General features: G+C 37.0%; 1 protein-coding gene across 1 annotated transcript in view; it reads left to right on the plus strand.

The window, feature by feature from the left end:
- Positions 1-3,382: 3,382 nt before the first annotated feature.
- AMER3 (APC membrane recruitment protein 3) overlaps positions 3,383-14,091 on the plus strand; it is a 68,954-nt gene continuing 58,245 nt past the window's right edge. The window contains exon 1 of the mRNA XM_074301688.1: positions 3,383-3,774. The gene's annotated coding sequence lies outside the window, so the exon portion shown is untranslated. The remainder of the gene's footprint in view (positions 3,775-14,091) is intronic.

Below are 14,091 nucleotides of genomic sequence, written 5' to 3' on the forward strand. Positions count from 1 at the left end.
TAGGAAGGAAAAACATCTTTGAATTATTATAGATCTCTCTAGGCTCCATGTTAATTTGAGGTTTGATACAATCAGCATAATGACATCTGTAAACAGGATCATCTAGAAAACTTAACCATCACAAGATATCCTTTCTCCATTGTGGATTTTGATTGATTCATTTTGATTGATTTGATTGAAATCCTGATTGATCTCGATGTATGTATGTACATATGTAAGTACAAGAAGAGCCTAAAAAGTAGGAAAGAACCTATAGGGGAGTGTTTAGTTCTTTTGAATTAAATGTGTTTCTTTTAAAACAATGACTTTTATGTCTGTACATCTTTCAATTAATTGTGAAATGCTAAAGATGTGATTCATTGTTAAATGTCACATGTAAAAACCTGCTTATCCCTAATCTCTCATTGAAAATGCCCTTGATTTGTATATGATGTCACTTTTTTAAATATTATTTTTCCAGGCCCTTGTAATCTTCCCTCGTTCAAATATGTTCTATATTAGTTTCTCACTTCTTTTACAGTTTTATCCCCTCTAGCACTGATGTCCTTTCTACATATTTGGAACAAAAAAGATTTTTATATTTTTGTTCTCTTTAGTGCCATTTCTATCTCCTCTCTAGGTACCTCAAAGACAATAATATCAGAAACACTAAGTGGAGTGATCCTATTGTACTTGATGGAGAAAACAATTGAAATCATTTTTGGAACTCTTTTTTTTTTCTTCTTTGTAATTCTCCTTCCATTTTCATCCTTAATTGCCCTTGGGATGACTTTGCTTAATTGGATATCTTCTGAAGCATTCTTTAAACTTGTTTTACAATTTGCTCATCTCTTTACTTTAAAGATGATACTGTTCATTATTATCCATTATTCTTCTTTATAAGATTTTACTTGAGTTTATTTTTCAACTCATTGTTGCCTTTGTCAACCATCTCCATTTGTCAGATAAATCATATTATAAGATCACTAGAACTAGAAGGGACTATAAAGGTCATATGTGTTAGCTAAGTTACTTTCTGGACTCCTTTGGTCTCTTTAGTTTGAAAATTAACTTATATTTGTTAAATTTCTGGTTGAACTTATAATAATTAATTTTAATACCATTTAATTATCCATTTCCCATCTTTAAAGTTTCCAATAACTTGTTTAACTTAAGTTAAATAACTTTAATTTTTCACCACAATTTTTTTTCATTATTATTTCTGGTTTTTATGTGGCAGATTATGATCTTAGTTCAGATTGCACACAGACAGCTAACTCAAGGATTACTCCAACACCAACGTGCAATTTCCTGTATGTTAAAACGTAATTTCTTTGTGGTCATGTGTGTAATTTTATTCAGTGCTTACTATGTATATTAACTACTTTTCTTTTCTTTCTTTCTTTCTTTTTTTTTTTTTTTTGGAGAAAGTAGTCATGTTAAGAGGCATGAGGCTTCAATATAATGTTTGGTCACTGATTTCTTTCTCCTGAACATTATGTTTGTATGTTACATATATATGTTTATGTATACACATCTCTCTCTCTCTCTCTCTCTCTCTCTCTCTCTCTCTCTCTCTCTCTCTCTCTCTCTCTCTCTCTCTCTCTCTCTCTCTCCCCATCTCTGTGTCTGTCTCTGTTTCTCTTTCTTTCTCGCCATACACATATTTCCCCATTCACTTTCTCCATTTTTGTACTGAGGTTATGAAGCAACAGAATGATATTGATTTGATTTGGAAGAGTTTAGCAAGTCCTTCATTAAATTTCTTTACAACTTTTCAGCAACTGATGTTGGTGTATAAGCTGCAATCATTTTCACAATCTTTTTTCCAAATATTTTTCATTAGTAGTGCTTAGTAAGTAGTAAGTCAATAAGTGCTTGTTAAAATGAAAGTGAAAAGACATTAAAGCCAACTTTACAATTTTGCTGAGGTAGGTATGAATCAGCCAGCCTCATAAGTCTGGCATTTGTATCTAATAATTAGATAAAGCTTCACCAAAGGACACTAGTAGGGATCATATTTGTCTGGATATTTGGAGAACTGACTTCTCTGGCACTAACTTTATGTACAGTCATGATCAAGTCACTTCCCCTCTCTGATCCAGACTTTCTTCCTCTATAAAATTGGGTGTTTTTGTGTGTATGTGAATTAGGCGATTTTTCTAAGATTCCTTGGAGTTTTAATATTTTACTAAAATTTTTGCTGCTAGAATAGTTGAGTGGCTTAGTGAACAGAACAAGAAAATCCTTTTCATTTCAACCTGTTATTCATAATTTAAGATGATTGGGCTCCATCTTGCTTCTCCTACTACTCTCCTCTCCATGTATTCTGTCAAACCAAACAGATCCCCAGTCCTCCACAAAGCCTTACAGGACTACTTTAAGCCATATTCATGTCTTATATACCCTGACTGCCTCTTGCCCTGGTTGTTCCAATCACTCCTTCTTATATCTTACTCAACTATATGAACCCATCTCAGCTGGATTTTTAAGGTGCTCAAGTGTGGAGATCACTTGTTACTTTTTGCCTGTCCCCTCCCAGTTTGCCTGATATTGAGCTGAGCACTTAGTAGGTGCTCAGTAAAGATTTTTGCTTGAGGGATATCCTTATTTGTGTCAGCAAGCATGTCTCAGGATAGGAAAGGGAAACAGAAAAATTCTGGCAGGACTTGCTTTTCTTTGGGGAAAAACATTCATTTTCTCAAAAGAGTGAGATCTTCAATTCCCTACTCTTTCTCAAAAGAGTGAGATCTATTTGTCACATGCAGGCAACCTGTTCTGACCAACCAGTCTCCTTAGACGGTTTGTGAACATATCTGACTGGAGGCAGTAGTTTTGATCCTCTTTCAAAAGAATCTTGGCAGGCAAACAGAGTGGAGAGATCGTGCATTGTTCTCACAGCTTCATACTGAAGTGTAGATTTGGGGTTGGAGATCAAACAAGCTGGTGGAAGAAGGAGGGGAAAGAGAGATGGGAGGAGAGCAGCTCCTATAGTTGGCACAGCTCTATTAGAGTCTAAAAATCACCACAAGAACCTGGAACCAAAGAGACTCCAAACCACAGTAGTGCTGTTACATAGAGATAGATAAATAGAACAGTCATTTTATTTCCCCGAATGACCATCAGACATTGAGTTGGGCTTCTCTGGTTTGCTGTAAAGGAATTTCACTGTATGGTCATTTATCTTAGGCAGAAGACTGCATCACTTTATTATTGTTTGTGCAGAATTATTTACTTCTTCCACGGAAAGACAGCCTTCCCCCTTTCCCTCTCATCCTCCCCCCTCCGCACTACCCACCCCCATCTCTACCCTACTCTTCCATCTGATTGGATGTAGAGGCTCCTCTGACAGCAAAACCAGTGAGAAGAGCCCTCGTGGTTAACCCTTCCCTGCCTGCCACAAGAGCCTGCTGCAGGTTTCAGCTCTCATCCACTAGTCGTTGCCTATAGTCCACAGGAGCAGTGTCCGCCCCAGTTTAGCTGGATGTTAGAAGCAGGAGCTCCTGCCGGGGAAAATAACTTAAAGATTCTTCCCTTGGGAGGAAAAAGTGGGCCAGGCAGGGCGGGCGTTAGATTTTCCTATTCATGGAGCTCTTTTTCAGCAATAAATCCCCTCGCTAGCTGCAGAGCTGCCTGGAATTCTGGGGGTTGCGGGGATGGAGAATCATCCCGACGAGGACCAGGGGCTAGGAGCTGGCCGTTGTGCTGAAGTGAAGGGCTCGCTGGGGGAAACCTCGTTGCCTGCTTCCTTTTGCCTGGCCGCCTGTCTACCATTGCCCGGGCTACCCCAGAGCTGTAAGTAACTACCTTCTCTATTTCTTTCCTCTCCCATAACCGGCGAGGTTCTGACACTAGCATGCTGGTGGAGGCAATTACACCTGTCCAACAGCTGGACAGGTTTTGTTTAAGGACAACCCATAGCTAGGGAGAGGAAGCACAGAGATCTCCAAAGCTATGCCTTTCCCTTTGGAATGACTCATTCCTCCCCCACTGCTGCCCCACCCCCGGCCTAATTTCTCAAACCTCTTTCTCGGACATGTGTTAAAAACTTGAAGAATGGTTAGCATTGTTTCCTTGGTATATCCAGTGTAGCCGCAATAGTTTGTCACAGAGGCGGTAACCCAATGTGTTTTTGTGAGGGGTGTGTGTGTGTGTGTGTGTGTGTGTGTGTGTGTGTGTGTGTGTGTGTGTAAATCACCCAAAGCATCTGTCTAAGGAAACTGAATAAGGCAGCCGTGGCCAGGCTGCTGTTTCCTAGCCCAGTAAATTCTCCTCTCATCCTACAGGTTAGTAATTCAGGAAATAATATCATATGACCCTCATATTCCTCTCTGAAGGAAGTCAGTGATGTAGAGGTTTCCCTTTTAAACAGATCCACAATCCTCAAATGAGCTCTTTGTCTCCATTCTGCTCATCTTGCTTTAAGAAATGGAACCACATCTCATATTCTGCAGGCAGGGTTGACCAATCCTCCCAGATTTGGGATGAGAGAGGGGAGGGAGTTATTATTGATTTATACATGGAGGTTTTAGGGTTTTTCTTGGTATGATGAAATTTCTGCCCCTCCTCAAAACTGGCCGTAGCTCCACCTGCTGTGTTTTGGAAGCCTATGAACAAACTGGGGTGTATTAAAAGCTTTTGTTCTTAGTGTAGCCCCACTTTAAAAAATAGGCTGTTTTTCAGCTCTCTGGCAAGTAGTCTCAAATAATTCTTTTATTTTCCTCAGTTTTTTTTTCTCACTTAATGCCATTCATTGTAATTATCTTGCATAAAACATGAACTAAAAAGATAAAAGCCTTCCTTATTCAATATGTCGGTGTCTGAAACACTTTCTGTTAAATTACCAACAGAAAAACTTGATCATTTTGTCAGTTTACTTCAGAAAGCTATTCACTGAAAGGATTTTTTTTTTCATGCCATTTGATTTGAGCCCATGTGAAACCAAAACATTCAGTTACTTGATTTAGTCATGATGTGATGGTGGTGGTGGAGAGAAAGAACAAAAACTCTTTAAATGATGGAAGTGAATCAACTGTCCTGGAGTTTGAAATTAAATAGGAACACCCCCCCACTCAAAACAACCTGACAGAATGATGGAATCTATGCATTTTTAAAGCAATCAGCAAATTTTTATATGTAAAGCACTGTTCTAGGTGGTCAAGGATGGGGTGGGATACAAACACATAAATAATTCATTTCATACAGAGTTTATAGTGTAGCTATAAAAGACATTACAGTGTTTCAGTTCATAAAGACATCATTGGTTTGTGATAAATCTAAATTGTATCCATAGTTTTAAATTTTTACGATCCCAAATCCTGTGCAGGAATCTCAGAATTATTGATATCTGACAAGACTGTCCTGAAATAATTATACTTCAGCTTAACACATGAAAGATTTAAAGAATATCCATTGGTGCTCAACCCTGTACTAGGCACTAGGAGGGAGGGATTTGGAAGAAGACAGTTTCTGCCATGAAGAAATTTACGATCTTCTCAGGGAAACAAGACTTATATACATAGAATTGTTAGTGAAATCAAATCAAACAAAAAAGACTGCATGATAAATGTCAACATGTGTTACAAACAATAGATGCTAAAGAATTCATAGGAAGAATAAATAGACATGTGGTTTATTGGAAGATCAGCTTCCCTATTTCATACAGGGCTGTTTCTGGGTGTCTTTGTCCATGAGGGACATATTAGTAACTAAAAGATATGGAGATGCTGGTGCCTCTTCTTAGAGAAAGAATCAATGCAATGCTTATAGGAGAGATGATGGCATAGAACCTGAATAAATTCTGCATCTTCCTTTGAGATTTCATCATGTATTGTGAATTCTTAGTCATCTGGTATGGCCAGGCAGCACGGGTTTCTGGGTAATCAAAAAGTTTAATTAATAGATTTACCACACATATCCTAAATGAATCTAATTTTCAAATAATTATAATATGATAAAGTCTATTAAATTCAAAGTGAACTAAACATAATATAAATCTTAATTAAGACTTCTGAAAGCAGTTCCGCCTTTCAAGGCCTCAGGATCAGCATCTAAACATTAGATATCATTCTGATAGAGGTATGGGGGGAAAGGGTCTGATTAATTTGAAATTCCAGTTAGCTAGTTGATAGAATGCCAGACAATCAAGAGTTTAACTTAATTTCCAATTATGTTATTGAATAACACAGTCTTTGAGTTTGAAGTGACTTTGGATATTATAGGATGATAGATTTTGGAGTATAAAGGACTCTGTGGTTATCTACTCAGTTTAAAGATAATGAGACTAAAGTTCCTTATCCAAGCTCATACATCTAGAAAGGAAGAGTTGATATTAGAATTTAAGTTTAATAACTCTCAGACAAATTTCTTTAGATTTTTTTTCTGTTTGCAGATGATATTATATTGATTATATCAAGCCCCAAGACATTATGGAACTTCCTAGAAGATATTTACAATTACTCAAAGGAAGTTGGCCTGTCTATCCACACGGGACAGGCCAAATGGATAAATATTATCTTCTGTCCAGATTTCAACATACATTTTGAATGGACACTCTAAATAGCTTGTCCAGCATCTTACAGACCCATGGTATTGTTATTTGACCTACTGATATAACTTAAAGACCATTGGACTTTTCATTGGCTCTGTAGCTTTACTTTTTTTTTTTTTAATGTGTTGTCTTTCCCAGTTATAGTGTGAACTTTCTTAAGATCTGGGATTATATTGATGTTTATATTTGAATCCCTTGTGGTTAAGACTCCCTAGTGTTTGGCACATAAGTGCTTAATAAATATTTTTTCATTCACTCATTATGTGCATATGGGACAGATAGTATAATACAACACAGTATAATGTATTTGGACCAGGCTTGAAAAGCAGAAGGGTAGACTGGATTGCTTTTAGGAAGTTGCAAAGCATTTTTACTGACTATAAGTTTCTCATAACAACAAAGATCCTTCTCTTTAATATAAAATTTTTGATAATATTGCCATATGTGAGTGAGACCTGGAATAGGCCTTTGAAGAACTGAAGATGAATATTACACAGAGGGAAATGAAAAAGAAAAATGCATTTGGACTGGTTGTATGTTCCTGAAGAAGATCTCCAAGTAAGAATGGGAACAAAGGATATTATCAAGGAATTGTGTGATAGAAAGAGAAGATGAGTTGGTTATGAGGTGAGAGTGAGGGATGATAGGTAAAAAGCCAAGTGTTCCACTGGCACCTTTGTGATTTTAGGTTTTCTTTAACATATTGGGTGGATCACTTGGAGTACACTGATGAAAGTCTCACATGATGGGAAATCATGGATGACTTGTGTATTGGGGGAACTCCTAATTAATGAGATCATCAATCCATTGAATATTTCAGTAACTTTCAGACGTTTCCCCACACACACATCATGTTTCTAACAAATTAATTCACTAAAAAAGGAATGATCCTTCTCACATCTATGTGAAGTAGACAATGAATAACCTCAAATATCACTTTTCTCTTGTTATATATGTGTAAACTGAGTGTAAACTAGTAAGTGTCTGAAACTGAATTTCTATACATTGTATCATCTAGCTTCCTAAGTAAAATCATAAGCTGAGACTCTGTGATATAAATACAATGGATCACCTCAAAAATATCAGCCACAATGACAAGTGTTTGCTGGATTTTCTATGTTTGCTTAAACACCAAATAACCAATCCAAATAATTTTCTAAATAGACCATTGATTTGTTATCATGTAAACACCATACACTGACATCATAGAACTGCAAAGAACAGAATTGTTAATGTCATAGATGACACAGAGATCTTAAATTCCCTAATAAGGTCTAATAGATGACTAGAGTCTTCTGCTATCTCTTACAAACTAACATTTGTCCAGAGAGTAGAAAGAGCTGAATTGGTAGTCAGAGACACCTAGGTTAGAATTCCACCTGTCTAACTTTGGACAAGATTCTTCAAATGAAAAAGCTAAGTGGGTCAGGAAAACTGAGTTTAAATCTAGCCTCAGACACTTACTGGCTGTGTGATCCTAAACAAGTCAATTAATCTCTGCCTGCCTCAGTTTCATCAACTACAGAGAACAAAAATAACACCTACCTCACAGGATTGTGAGGATCAAGTATGTTAATATTTGTAAAGCACTTAACACCTAGTCTGGCATATATATAGCACCTGTCTGGCACATGGTAGGTGCTATATAAATGTTTTTTTTTTCCTTTCTTTTCCCTTCCTACCTTTGTGTACCTAAATTTTCTCATTTGTATAATAGAGTTATGGAGATAATAATACATGTAACTAGCTTCCAGAGTTGCCTGAATAGCAAATGAGATAATGTACATAAGATATTTTGAAGATCTTACTATACATAGAAAAATATATATTAGGTATACACACATATATGTACATACATATCAAGCATTTTGTTGTTGTTGTTACTTTCCTATTAAATTTTAAGTTATATAAAATCAAGAGTGTTTATAGGAAAGCACCTGTTCCTCTAACTGCAAAATGTAACTACTGTAGGAAGAGATATTGTTACTATTGTATTTATTGCTTAAGAAAATGCCATTTGTTAAAAATATCCTCTGCTATGATTACATAGATATTTTCCTTTTGCTCACCTGAAATGTTTCCATCTGTCCAGTTTGCCTCTTTATACAGTTTAATGCAGTTCTATTCAGTCATTGTTGATCCCTGTGTACCAAGCACCATAGTAGGGAAATAAAGGAGAAAATTATTCTCAAAAAATTTACAATATATCTAGGAAATCAAGACTAATAAAATTTAGGCCGTAATATATATATATATATATATATATATATGTATTCTGTTTGCAGATGATATTATATTGATTATATCAAGCCCCAAGACATTATGGAACTTCCTGGAAGAGATTTACAGAATATTATACGGTCTGCTAGAGCAAGCTTGCACTGGTTTGAGAGAGATCATTATTAAATTTTCAGTGTCAGCATTTATACCTTGGATGTAGCAAATGCTACAAATCAAGGTATGATCTGTTGTTTTGTTGATTGTATAGGCTTAAGAAAGTAATAGAGAAAAATATAAATAATGCAGATTAAACTTAAAAGTATGCTGAACACATTCTCTTTGCTACCCACAGCTGATTGTTAAATGTTTAGCAATATATCTCTGTATAGTTCAGGAAAAGTCAATGGAAGACCATTGGAAAAAGTTCATTGGAGGAGCTGGTCTCTGGAGGATGATTATTAAAATTTGGATAACAGAAAAAGATGGAGAGAGTCACTCCAGATGGAAGCATAACATAGAAAAAATGCTGAATTTGAAATAAGAACTGTGTTTGAGTGAATCCCGATTCTGATCCTTATAATCAGAATGACCTTTGGTCATTCTCTGAACCTCAGTTTTGTCACAAGCAAACTGAGAACAGGAACAAATGATTTCCAAGGTTCCTTCTAACTCTGACATCCTAGGATTTCTTGGAAATAAGACAAACAAATGTATAGAGGTCTAAATAAATTAGTGGAGTATGGGGAACACTAAATTAACAGTCCAGATTAGAGGATTTGTATTAGAGTGGTGCAACATAAGTGTATTAGTTGGAGAGGGATAAAATTTTATGTGGCCTTGAATGTCAAGCTGACAACTTTAGCCTCTATCTGAAAGACAATGGAATACTCCTTAAGTTCCTTGAGCAGAGCTATAACCAGCAATTTGATACACTGGATCATTTGCAGAAACTGCCCTCAGTTCAACTAAATGGAGAATGGTAAAGGCTGCAGGATACTTCAAGACCAATGCTAGGAAAGCAAGAGTAGAATGGAAAAGAGGAAAGGGGAAGAGCTCATCTGAGATGTAGTCATAAGCAGGAAGGAGAGTAATCTGTTAGCTTATTATTATTATTATTTTTTAGGGGAAGAGGGGCTTTAGATCAATGATTTCATTTTTCACTTTAGATCAATGATTTCACTGATTTAGGGAACTAGGTGAGGAAATTCCTTCTATCATTGCAGATTGGCAACTATGCATTTCATAATTTACAGCCCAACAATTTCCTATGGCACTAAGAGATGCACAGTTTGTGTCAGAGGCAGGATTTGAACTAAGGTCTTTCTCACTCAGCAATTAGCTTGAAATTCACTGCCATTAGCTGCTTTTTGGTAGCTTCTATTTTGAAATAATTACCCTTATGAAGCTCCTCCATGTCAATTAAGGAATATAAACTCCTAAGGTGCCCTCTAATTTTTGACATGAAAAAAGAGGTCAGATCACTCACTCTGTTTTTATCTTTTATTCCTTCCATAACTCTGTTCATAAAGGGGGAAGCTCATGACACAATAATACAACTGGTAATTTTCTCTTCTGAGCAGCTGATATTAGGATTCTGGGAGATTTTTCTTGATCTTGAATGTATGAACTAAATGGAAATACAATCCTCAGGAAGGAAAAGAAGGAGGGAGGTGATTATTTGTGATATTATTGGAAGGAGAATAGATTGGCAATATTGGACAGAAAGGAATTTCAAACCATGTTGCTGGGTTTTAGGAGCAGGTAGGATATTTTTGCTCAGATTTGGTGCTTCTCTCTTAATTTTTCTGGTTTTTTTTTTTTTTGTTGTTGTTATGTTCTCTCTCAGCTCTCAAGCCAAGATTTCCAGGTGTACTGCTATTTGTGAGGGTGGGGGGAGGGAAGGCATATGCCCATGCCAGTCCTCAAGGAAGAGATTATGCCAGATTGCTCCATGTGGCCCCTTGCATTCCTTATAACTCCAAATCCTTTGACTTTAACTTTAATGCTGCTGACTTTTCCCCTGGAAGCTGACTGAATTTAGACTTAGTGCTTGAAAAATTCCAGAGAATGTGGTATCTATGATGAGTGGATGTGAAGAGAAGTTAATTTGAACATGGGCTTGTGAGTCATCTGAGGGGATGATTCTTGGAGAGCTTCCAGATTGGCAGGTGACATCTGCCTGAGAACAGAATTTGCTTTTGCCCAACACTTGCCTATTTCCTGTCTCGCAGTATGGGGTTGTAGGAAAAAGGGATGCTAGCCAATGGAAATGATTGGAAATTCCTGCTGAGGATAACTTCATAATCATTGCCCAAAGGGCTACCGTATAACTAGGCAGAAAGGCAGTCATGGTACAATGTGAGGGATGCTGCCAAAAGACCTCATTGCTCCCAACTCTTCTGATACCCTGTCTCAGTAGTAGTAATTACTCCTTTGTTCCTTTGGTTTCAGGCACAATTTACTGCCAGATTCCTCCCTTACCTTGTTCTCTTTTTTCCCTCCCTTCCTCCCCCTTCTCTTTTCTTCCTTCTTTATCTTCTTCCTCCTCCTCCTTTTCTTCTTGTTCTCTTTTCCTCCATTCTCTAGGTCTGTAAGAATGACTTATTCCCAGTGGGGAAACTCCCTCTATCAATACAGATTAGAATGTTGCTATCTACTCTAACACATCCCACAAGTGATCATCCAATTTATGCTTGAAGAACTCAAAGGAAGGGAAGCCTACTACCTCTCCAGATAATCAATTCTGCTTTTGGATAGATATAATTGTTAAGAAGTTTTTTTTCACATCAAGACTAAATTCATATATTTTTTTTTTCGTAACTTCTATTCTTTAGAATCTTTCTGGTACACTGAGCAGTTGAGTGATTTGCCTAGGCCTACACATTCTTTTTTTTTTTTTTTTTTTTTTTTTTTTTTTAAGGAGAGTATAAGTTGGAATACAGAACTCTTTTTTTTCCCCCTGAGGCAACTGGGGTTAAGACTTGCCCAAGGTCACACAGTTAGGAAGTGTTAAGTGCCTGAGGACAGATTTGAACTCAGGTCTTCCTGGTGCTCTATCCACTTTGCCACCTAGCTACTCTTGAAGACATAACTCTTAAAAAACAAAGAAACAAACAAAAAACTACCAGCATACTAATGTACTGCTGGTGGAGTTGTGAACTGATCCAACCACCACTCTGAAGAGCAATTTAGAACTATGCCCAAAGGGCTACAAAATTGTACATACCCTTTGATCTAACAATACCATTGCTAAGTTTGTATCCAAAAGAGGAAAAAAAAAACAAAAAGGAAAAAGACTTACATGTACATAAATATTTATAACAGCTAGTTGTATCCAAGAACTTAGCAGTTCTCAGCAATATGATCCAAGACAATCTCAAAAGACTCATAATGAACTATATCCATCACCAGAGAAAGAATTGATATTATCTAAATATAAACCAAAACATATTTTCTTTCTTCCTTTCTTCCTCTTTTCTTCCCTCCCTCCCTCCTCCTTTATTAAAACAAATGAAAAATTATGAGAATTTTGTCATACTTTAATTTATCAGAGATTGGTACATCAGTCACTTAGCAAGGCCCTGAGGAGTTGGAACACAGTTCTAGACAAAGACTTGCAGAATTTGAGAATTACACACTAATCAGGCCAACCTGTACATGAAACAAAACTCTACTCTAACACATCCCACAAGTGATCATCCAACTTATGCTTGAAGAACTCAAAGGAAGGGAAACCTACTACCTCTCCAGATAATCAATTCTGCTTTTGGATAGATATTAATTGTTAAGAAATTTTTTTGACATCAAGACTAAATTCACATTTTTTTGGTAACTTCTATCCATCACTCCTGATTTTTCTTCTGGGACAAAATAAAACAATACTAGTTTCTCTCCTCTACATGACAGCTCTTTTATCACTTGAAGATAGCTGTCATATCCACCTTGAGTATTCTCCAACACAAATACATCTGGTTCTTTCAACCTATTCTCATATCAATGAACTCAATGCCCACTATTGACATTTTCCAGCTTATTGAAGTCCTTCTTAAGTTGTGATGCTAAACGAACTGAACATGGATGAGGTTTGCCAAGTTGTCATTTTGTCCTTTGTTTTTGAAAAGGACCAATGACATCACAGAGTAATGTCTTGACTTGTGTGTGAAATGGATTTAAGAGAGACAGAGTTGCATAGCCTCATTGTCTCTTCCACCATCATTGAAATCCAGTAAGGACAAAAACAGGATTACTGATCATGGTCTGGGATAGTGGATGACTGGTGTCTGATATCTGACCAAGTTCTAAGCACTCCAGAGCACTTGTTTCAGCTGCCTTCATGGCTATTGGAACAAATTGTTCTCAGGCATTCATTCCTTCTGAGGGGATGTCTTCACATGCTTGGGGTAGACATTTTCATAAATCACTGATGAGTTTAAGGTCTGTCTGTCAGTTGCTCTCAACCTGGTTTAGCCTATGGGCCAAGACAGTTTTACTAGGTTGTGGCTGTTGTGGATGCTACAGCTTCTTAGAACCACACATGAGAGTTGGGTGACCAGGGGTACCAAAGGTAGATGAGCAATCCTGAAAAGGTCTAGAGAAGCACTCCCACCAGAAGTGCTAGTTCTCCCCAACACCGCACTCACACCAAGTAGAATTTAGTGGGATGTTCACCTCCTATTCCTGTTGGCTCTCGTCCTCTTAATGTAAGATAAAATTCACATTAGCCCATAGTCATACAGATAGTAGATGCTAAGAGGTGGATCCTCTCATTTGCCTTTTCTGCTAGAAAGCATTAGATAAATTAACTTATACTGAGGTTGTAATGATTAACAAAAAGGTGACAGTCACCATGTCCTGGGGGACATTTAGGCATATATCATTGCCAACCCTAAGGAGAGGTTTTTTAATGGTAGGATTTCAGACATCAGCCTCAGGTTGGTGGGGAAGCTATTTTGGACCAGGAGAGTATTTGTGGTGCTCTTTAAATACCACATAGGTAGCATCCTATTTATAGTTCTGACGGAGGATGATGCAATCAGTTCAGCTTTATTAGCCAATTCTTTCTTTAACGGTACTATACCTGATGATTCCTAGTTTGAAAAGCAGGTTTTTTGTTGGATCCCTTCCCAGCTTTCACTGAAATCTAAGAGGTAGAAAATCATATCTGACTTGTCCTTAATAGAAATCATTTCTGGAGGGGAAGCAATTCTTTCTAATAATCAAGTATGTTGATGCTTCCCACTATCAATTCATTATTCTTGGCACCTGCCAGTGGTTATTACCATTGCTAAACCTTTGTTCATGCTCTTCTGTCTTCGCAATGATTTCTCATTCTTTCTGACTAT

Source organism: Sminthopsis crassicaudata, chromosome 3 (assembly GCF_048593235.1).
Source record: "Sminthopsis crassicaudata isolate SCR6 chromosome 3, ASM4859323v1, whole genome shotgun sequence".
NCBI lineage: Eukaryota > Metazoa > Chordata > Mammalia > Dasyuromorphia > Dasyuridae > Sminthopsis > Sminthopsis crassicaudata.